The sequence below is a fragment of the Paramisgurnus dabryanus genome, chromosome 4 (assembly GCF_030506205.2).
Source record: "Paramisgurnus dabryanus chromosome 4, PD_genome_1.1, whole genome shotgun sequence".
Classification (NCBI taxonomy): domain Eukaryota; kingdom Metazoa; phylum Chordata; class Actinopteri; order Cypriniformes; family Cobitidae; genus Paramisgurnus; species Paramisgurnus dabryanus.
Window position 1 is genome coordinate 30,720,370 of NC_133340.1, and position 9,278 is coordinate 30,729,647.

The window sequence follows — 9,278 nt, forward strand, 5'->3', positions numbered from 1 at the left end:
GGTATGTACTCAAGATGGTGGCAGGCAACTGGAATGACGTAAAAGGTCACATGACTGATATTCAACGTGTCCCCCAGGACGTCTGTGATTTGATGTACCGATTCGGACGGGATTAAAATGATGCAGGCTATTCCAGAGATGGGAGTGTCTGTTTCGTGCATTTGGGCGTTGCAAAAGAGCACGTGCTCTGGATACGCGTGTTTGTAATGATTAATATTTTGCTTTAAATGTAAAATGATGACAGAACATGTAATTTATTAATTTAATTTTAACAAATCAAAATAAAATATACAAATCCTACTAAAGTTACGTTAGCCTACGTGTTTTATATAACTGTCTGCTTATAATAAACTCAAAGAAATGAAGAAATATTGATTAATAACAATTTATTATCTTTATTAACGTTTAACAACTTTGAACGGAGTTTCTTACCTTATAACGTTACTGATATTACAGTGGCCAGTCTTAACAGTGTTTGATATTCAGCTCGTCTTGATTTAATTATTTTTTTTGCCGAATGGGAAAAAACATCCATATCTGAATGAATGGGAAATAAAATATACGTGCATTAGTAAGACCTTACGGCAGATCACGTTGGCCAAAACATGAAATGAACCGCGTTTTTAAAAGATATTGCAGGCAAACACAGAGATTTGCGGATGGGATTAAATTTCTCAGAGGACCTCTGAGTTCGGCGAAAAACAGTAGGTAAATTGCTCTGGAATTCTTAAGGAAGTCGTAGGAGAAAAACACAGAGGACCTCTGAGAAGCTCGATTTTCTCAGAGGTCCCCCTGTAAAACTAATCCCGTCCGAATAGGGCTTTATACACCAAAAGTAAAATTAAATCGTGGATTGGACCATAGTTACTCTTTAAAGTGTACAATTATTCATTTTCAGATAATTACGAGACTTCACTGATAATAAAGCATTACTGAGGTAACGTGAGGCTTCACTTCATACATAGAGATCAGTTTTTGGTCACAATCAGTTTTGATGACTTTGCAATAATTATACAATGACTAAAGAAGTAAATCTAAATGCATCCAATTTACATTGGTAAAGAATGCCAAAGCCCAGACATGAAGTTATAAATACAATACAAAGACAGAGAGAAAATATTACCCCTCAAAAAAGTCAATAAAACATTTCCCTTCCCATAGCTGAGCAAAAAATTATTGTTTTTCAATTTAAAAGTTAGCCAGTTTTTTGTTATAAATTTAGTTTACCAGAATGGCACTAAGCAAAAACAACCATTTGTTTAGCGCTCTTAGACGTGTGTTTACATATTTAAAGAGACACAAATGTGGACTTCTCATTTATAATAATCAATTCACAAACTTTATTGCATCTTGACTAAATATTTGTTAAATTAATTAATTAAATTTAAATAAACTTCTTAAAGGGGGTCACTAATGCATTATGGGGGTCCCGGATCCTGCACTGACTACATTTACATGTATTGCATTTCATGTGTTTCTTCTAAAGCGACACACAAATGAGAAAGCATTTACCCTTTTGTCTTAGTTTAATGAGATGATGGGGCGGTTTCCCGGACAGGGATTAGACTAGTCCTAGACTTAAACAGTTTTAAGAGCTCTCCAAACTGAAAACAACTTGCACTTACATATCTTAAAATACATCAGTGCCCTTTGTTTTACCTCAAAATGCACACAGGTAATGTTTTTAGTAAGGCATGTTTGTTAAAACTAATTATATTTCCTAATTAAACTAAGGCCTAGTTCTGGATTAAGCTAATCCTGGTCCGGGAAACCGCCCCGATATGGCATAAGACTAGTCCCAGACTAACTTAAATGATTTTTTTTTTTGGGGGGGGGAGGTTTCCCAGACAGGGATTAGACTAGTCCCAGACTAAAATAAATGTAAGAGCTTTCCAAATTGAAAACAACTTGCAGTGACAAGTAATGTGTTTAGTAAGGCATGTTGGTTAAAACTAGTTATATTTCCTAATTTTAACTAAGGTCTAGTCCTGGCTTAAGCTAATCCCTAACCAGGAAACCAGCCCAGTGTTGTCTTGACCCAAAAAATCTTGCTCGACATATCTTAAAATATATCAGTGTTGTGTCTGAAAATGCAAACCAGTAATGTTTATTTATAAATTATGCTTTTAAAAATTACTTAAATATCTTAAGTTAACTAAAGCCTAGTCGTGGCTTAAACTAATCCCTGTCCAGGAAACCTCCCTAAACTTAGTCTTAAATCTTATAAAATACTCAAATAATGAGGTTCTTCATTCAGATGTGTGTAATTCATTCATTTTCTGACATCAAAGCAACATACTTATTGCTTACAGTATTTCAATATCTATTCCTTCTCTTTTCCACCTCCCATACTCTGCCAGCCATCATTTATAGCCAAGAAATAAAAAGGCTGGGAAACGACATGGCAGACACTCACATCTGGGTGTCTATGAATGCTGTTATATGGTCTCTGTGGTCCCTTGGGCCGTAAAATGAAAGACGACATAGGGAGAGGTTGACAGGCAAAGTGATTGCCCCATGTTGAGAGGCTGGCTGTAATCCTCTCTTTTCTTCCTCTCTTTCAGTTTCTTTACTCAAGACGCACTCACCTCAAAGTGGTTCCTCACCGGGGCCCTGAAAAATGTGAGCGAGAGAAACAAACACACAAACAAACAAATAAAAGCCAATAGGAGGGGCTTGCACGATCGCTTTTGGATATCACAGCTGATGTCATTTATGTGTTTGATAGATTCAGCGGTGACATTTATTTTTTTTATTCTTTTTATACATTCCAGCTGGCCGGCATTGAAGGCACGAATGAAGAAATGCACTCACGCCTTGGATTGAAACCAGAATGTTTGACACCTTTTATAAATGCGCTGACACAGTCTGGGCTCTCTTTATAAGAATCCTCTATCATTTTGAGAGGCAAATCTAAATATGGAGGATTGCAGCTTTCAATGTCTGACAGAGAACATTCACTTTCGCTTGCTAAAAGCTGTCTCGATACGGCTGACGGCTTAGGAGAAATGGCAAAAGGTTTCATTACTGCTTCAAAAATATAGGTAAAATGACAAATGGTGTATAATTACCTATTTTCAAATATTTTGGATTTCTACTCAGTTTCATTACAGCCTGAAAGTCTCTTGGCTTGGTAATGGGCATAAATTGGCCATAAATGTAATGAGCAAACAACATAGCATAAAAAATTATATATATAAAAAAAGAAAATTCTGTCTTAATTTGCCATAATATCTTTCCAATCCTGTCTGACTTTTTTACATGGAGCACAAAACTTTTGACTGTGAAACTAATAAAAATGAAGTTTCCCACCATAAAGTTTCACAAAAATAGCTCATTATTTTGCAACCCATACACTGTTAATACAACTTGGTTTTGTAAGTCAATTCAACCTACTATTTTAAGTTTTGACTTGTGATCAGTTGACATAACATATAAACAAGTTGAAATTGTTTAACTTAAATTGCATAACAAATGAATGTTGATTTGACAGCATGTTTACAATGCTTTTCAAATCAAATGACCATCATGTCCATTTGTAAGTTTCAAAGCTAAACAGCATGTATTTCAATTAAAATACTCATTTATATTTTGTTAGACTATTACAAATTTATAGTTGACATTTTCTTGATTGTGTGCTTTCGCAGAAAACAAAGGTGTCACTGGGACGCTACCCTATAAGTTAGGTAGGCTACAGTTATGCACATGTGAGGTACTAATATGAACCCATGAGGTAATATGTACTGTTTAGGTACTTATGTTCTTTATTTCATATTTCCAAGACGATTGTTTGCAACAGGTGCTGGACAAAATGGCCACTTCAAAAAGGACATTCATATTTTGCATATATACCAGGGACGTAGATTACATGTGGGATGCGACCCGCCCAATTTTTATAAAAAGTAAATTGGTACCCCGCAATCTTTTATTGGAGAGTTGTGTTCATGACATGTTAAAGGTAGGGTAACAGATTTGATCCTGAAACATTTTTAGTTATGCTGGTTAAAAGTCTCCTCACATCCTGATAGCAATCACTGTGTTAAGTTGTTTAAATGTATTTGTAAAAATTTATGTCATCTGTGAAAGGCGTAGGACCAAAAAATGTTCAACAAATCATAGATTTCGGTCCGAACGGACGTTTCCTTTTATGTCCCTCATACGTAAGCGTAATTTGAATTCACACCGCGCAGCGAGTCCACACAGATACCATACGTCATCGGCGCATTCACGCGAGAACACCAAACTTTTCTGCTGAATTGACAACCTACACAGGAGCAACAAAACTAAATGCATCTTTTATAACAACAACAGCAAAAACTGCCTGGATCAGCAAGAGCAAAAACTCAAATTAACATCGGTAACTTTATTGCTTTACCACGAGATGCAAACAGCTGCAAAGGGTCTGAAAGGGTCGTTGCACTGTTTATTTTGGTAAGGTAGGTACGCGATATGTTTGTATTGAGATTGATTCAGATATTATACTTTGATGAAACGTTGTGTTGCTTATGAAATTTGTGTTCGTTTACAGATTAGCATAACGATATAGTTACTGCGTCTACACAACCGAAATTGTGCTTAAACTAATTCTGATGTAAACCAGTTGTTTATGTTGGTTATTTTGAAAGTGTTATTCACTTTGTACTGCAAAGTTTTCTCACTGGTGAATGAGACATGAGACGTGACCGTCTGATCTGTGCGTGTTCATGTGTTTGGAAAGAGGCGTGACTTTGGATGGCGATTTGACTTGAGGGTGGGATCGGGATTTCATTGCTAGGCGGCTACCGTTAGCATTTTTCAAAATGTGTTACCCTACCTTTAAGGTTTTAATGAACCAACCCTGGTGAAAAAATAGTATGCTAAATATATTTAATTTTGATATACTTAAGTATACTTGCAGTCACACTAATGACCAGTATACTTAAAGTGTGCTATTGATTAGTTTATTTAAAGAGTGCTATTTTGGAACAACTAATTTTGTACTTAATATATTTTAGTTGTATATTAATTGTAACAAAGTACAACTTTAAGTGTATTTAGTGTACTTTTGTGTGCTAAAGTGGAACAACTTTAAGTGTATTTAGTACAATTTAAGTACATGACTGTTTTTGTGCTAAATTCATGCTTGATAAGTGGATTTAGAGTGTGTTTTATTTATGTTAGGAGTACATTACAAATGTATTATGAGTGTCTTGCAAACATACAATCAGGATATCTTAAATAGACTGTTTGCGTACATTCTATATATTTTTGGCCAATCCAAAATTCTAAAAACTGCCCTGGTGAAAAATGAATATGCCAAGTACATTACATTTTGTATACTTTTACATATCTGCAGCTAGATTAGTAATGAGTATACTTCAAGTGCGTTAATAATTAGTTAACTTAAAGAGTGCTATTTTGGGAATAGATTACTTTAGCTGGTAACATAACCAAAATAATTTTTTCCAAATAAATAAAAGCTGATTAAAACAGTCAAAAACAATTCATTTTAAATATATTTAAAATATAGTTTTATTCACAGCATTCAAAGTGTACAGTATTTGCCTAAAAATTGAACAATTACTCATTGAAGAATGTCAAGATGATTGAGTTTACAACGTCTTTCTCTCCCAAATCAACTTTAGTCTGGCAGGTTTTGGTTCAGCCTAAGGAAATCTGAAAAAGAGAGACAATAAGCTCAATTAAAAAGTGTTTAATATTAAAACATTAAATTTATTTAAGACTTACTGTATTAAATCTATAGTTTACTGGCAGAGATTGTATAGCAGATATATTTTTACCTAAACTAGAGCTTGACTTAAATGTCATCATATATATTAAGGGGCGGTTTCCCAGACAGGAATTTGACTAGTCCTAGACTAAAATAAATGTAAGAGCTGTCCAAACTGAAAACAACTTGCTCTGACATATCTTAAAATACATCAGTGCCCATTGTTTTACATCGTTATGCACATAAGTAATGTTTTTAGTAAGGCATGTTTGTTAAAACTATCCTAATTAAACTAAGGTCTAGTCCTGGATAAAGCTAATCCCTGTCCGGGAAACCACCCCTAAGAGTTTTCATTATAATGACTTGCCTATATGGGCTGCAAAATCCTCCTTACATAAAATACTTCAGCTCCTAAAGAAAGATTTTATTGTATTAAATTTAAATGTAAAAATTGTCAGAAAGAAAATGCAACAAGCAGACAATTGGGTGTTTCCTGGAAAGGGATTATCTTAAAACAGGACTAGGCCTTAGTTTAATTAAGAAATATAACCAGTTTCAAAAAACATGCCTTAATAAAAACATTACCTGTGTGCATTTTGAGGCAAAACAAAGGACACTGGTGTATTTTAAGATATGTCAGTGCAAGTTGTTTTCAGTTTGGACAGCTCTTACATTTAGTTTAGTCTAGGACTAGTCTAATCCCTGTCCGGGAAACCGCCTCAATATGTATAACGTTATCTAAACTGAAGCTTGATTTACTACTACGAATGAATTATTATATCTTAAGAGTTTAAAATGACTTACCATTAGCTGCAAAGTCCTCCCTACAAATGTCTTTGAAAAACTTTAGCTTCTGAGGAAAGAATGCAGCATCATTAATCCTAAATACAGTTAGGTAAAAGCCTTACAACCTCTAAACAGTCAATAAATGGTTAACTTTCACGCTAACGTTACATTTAAAAAACAGATTTTCTGACGCTACCTTTTTTCATTAACATATACATACACACCAATACATATATTTAACAAAACAATCGGGTGTACTAATTCGATATAACAGGCTGACAGTGCTATCTTTCAAACCTTTAACATTAGCTATAAGCTAAGCTAAGCTACACAGCAGCTTATCACTAATAGCGAGTTAGACACCGCTTTTTTGACAACATTACGCATTCGAAATATGATAGTCTACTGTTAAACTTCAGAATGGTCAAACGATAATCAAATATAATTAATTTTAAGCTATTTTAACGTACCTTGGGACTGAATCCGTCCGCCTTGAACGACTGGTAAAAATCAAAATACGTGCGTCGTGACGTCATCACACACACGTCAGATGCATTATTCAAATCTCAGAATTCACTTTTCTCTGAAATGCATTTACGAAAACTGTTTAAGTTTTGTACAGCTAAAAGCGGTATGCAATTGACTGAAAAACTACAAAAAAAACAAACACTCATATTCCCCTTACGAAAATGAATGTTTTTTTTTTTTTTTGTGGTAAAAGTTTAGTAACCATGTTTTCTTGGTGTATTGATTATTATTAGCAAAACCACGGTTATTTTGTGGTAAAACACAGTTAATTGGTTTATCCAATGCTTGACTATAGTGAAGTTAAAGTGTACCTTATGTTAATAGTATATTACAAATGTATACATCTACAATATAAAATGTAACTGAACATACTGCTCTCTCGTAATTTTAAGCCCACGTTATTTCTCCATAAAATAATAAACATTTGTACACCCCATATACTTTGAAAATGTACTTAAAATATACTGTTTCTAAAGAATACTAAATAATGTATTTTAGAAATATACTGTCAGTGCATTATTATAATGATAACTTTAAGCATACCGATAAAGTATACCTAAAATACATTTTAAAATAAGTTTAAATTTAGTATACTTTAAAAATTGCACAAAACTTTAACTTTAAGTATATTTTTCTAAAGTATACTTTTAGAAAATATACTAAAGTATATTTATTTTGAAGTATGTTAAAAGTTTAATTGTAAAAAATACGCGCAAATGTGTTGTAAGCATACTTTAAATATGTTTAAAGAAAGTACATTCCTTTGTAAGTATATTTGTAATGTACTATTGCAAAGTTAAATATACTTGAAATACAATAAAGTATATTTGTTTTTCACCAGGGAATGTATATAAATGCAGAATAAATTTACGAAAAAGTCAAGCAGCGTAAGTTGGCATGTGGTATTCGTAACTCTCTAACACTGCTCTTGTTGAATAATTAGCCAGTTTTTACGGAAACATAAGGAAAAAATAGCTGCTTGGACCAACGTTAACTTTTCTGTGTATTTACCTTAACACTTTTATAATGTCTCTAATGTCTAAAGTATGTTATCAAAAAAAACAAGTATATTACTAGACATTTCGCCCCAACCCCAACTTTTTAAATGATGGCTACTCCCCTCTTATAGGCTATACACAGTATTTTTTTTAAATGGAAATTATAATAAATTGTCATTAAGCTGTAGATTTTGTTTTAGGGGAAGAAATTACCTATTGGGGTGTGATGTGTCTGCATGTGAAATAATTATGTATCACTGTAAAAACAAATTCTGTAGAAATTACAGTGTTACTTGCAGCTGGTTGCCAGTAACTTACCGTATATTTAAATGTATGTTATTTACTGGCAACAGTTTTTACAAAGTTAAATGAACATTAAACTATTAACAAGTCTTTGTCTTTACAGAGTGAAACTAAAATAACAGGATCAAGCAAAGCATTCTGGGAAACAAAATCTAAAGTGAAAAAAAACAGAAAAAGGTTGATGATGATTTCTGGTTCCCAGAATGCTTTGCATGAGGCTGTTATTGTATAGTTTTATTGTGTAAAGATAAAGACTTGTTAATATTTCAGATTTATTTAACTTTGAACAAACTCTTGCCAGTAAATGACATCATTTCTATGCATTATTTTCAGTATTCAATCTAATAATCTACATAATAATGCATAATAATTCACTGTAAAAAAAGATTTGTTGGTTCAACTTTAGAAATAGTAAATTACCTCGTTGCCTAAAAATGTTGAGTTGATTTGACTTAAAAATATGAGTGGACTCAAAAAGATTGAATTACTCATATTTTTTGAGTAAAATTAAGTCAACATTTTGAAGCAATCAGGTAACTTATTTTTATTTATTTTTTTTAAGTTGAACCAACATGTAAAACATCTTTGTCCTGCAAAATCTAAAATTGTTATGAACAATTGTTAAACCTAGATATATAAGCAATAAACTTATTTCCCAGCAAAACTCAAGGTAATGTTTCTATTTACCTCATTATTTTCATTTGCTAATTGACAACTTACAGCTACTGTATGTGTTCTCAATGTCAGGTGATGGTGAAATGGCACTTAAATAATAACAATATGGTGAACTTATGTTATTTTTGCTAATGAGGCGATGCTATTAACTTGAACTGTTCAGTATATTGTGGATCTCTTTCTGCAAATGGGTTTGTATGAATATAACTCCATCTCTAATGAAAAGTGTCTGCGTTAAATACAGAAAAGCAGCTTATACAAAAAGCATGTAATGATAA

General features: G+C 32.9%; 1 long non-coding RNA gene across 1 annotated transcript; it reads right to left on the minus strand.

Annotated features, from left to right (window-relative positions):
- Window positions 1–5,482: 5,482 nt before the first annotated feature.
- LOC135735465 (uncharacterized) lies at window positions 5,483–7,433 on the minus strand. The gene is made up of 4 exons (XR_010527605.1): window positions 6,967–7,433; window positions 6,515–6,563; window positions 6,078–6,121; window positions 5,483–5,655 (listed from the first exon to the last, which is right to left on the minus strand). It is a non-coding gene; the product is annotated as an uncharacterized lncRNA (long non-coding RNA).
- Between the last annotated feature and the right edge of the window lie 1,845 nt (window positions 7,434–9,278).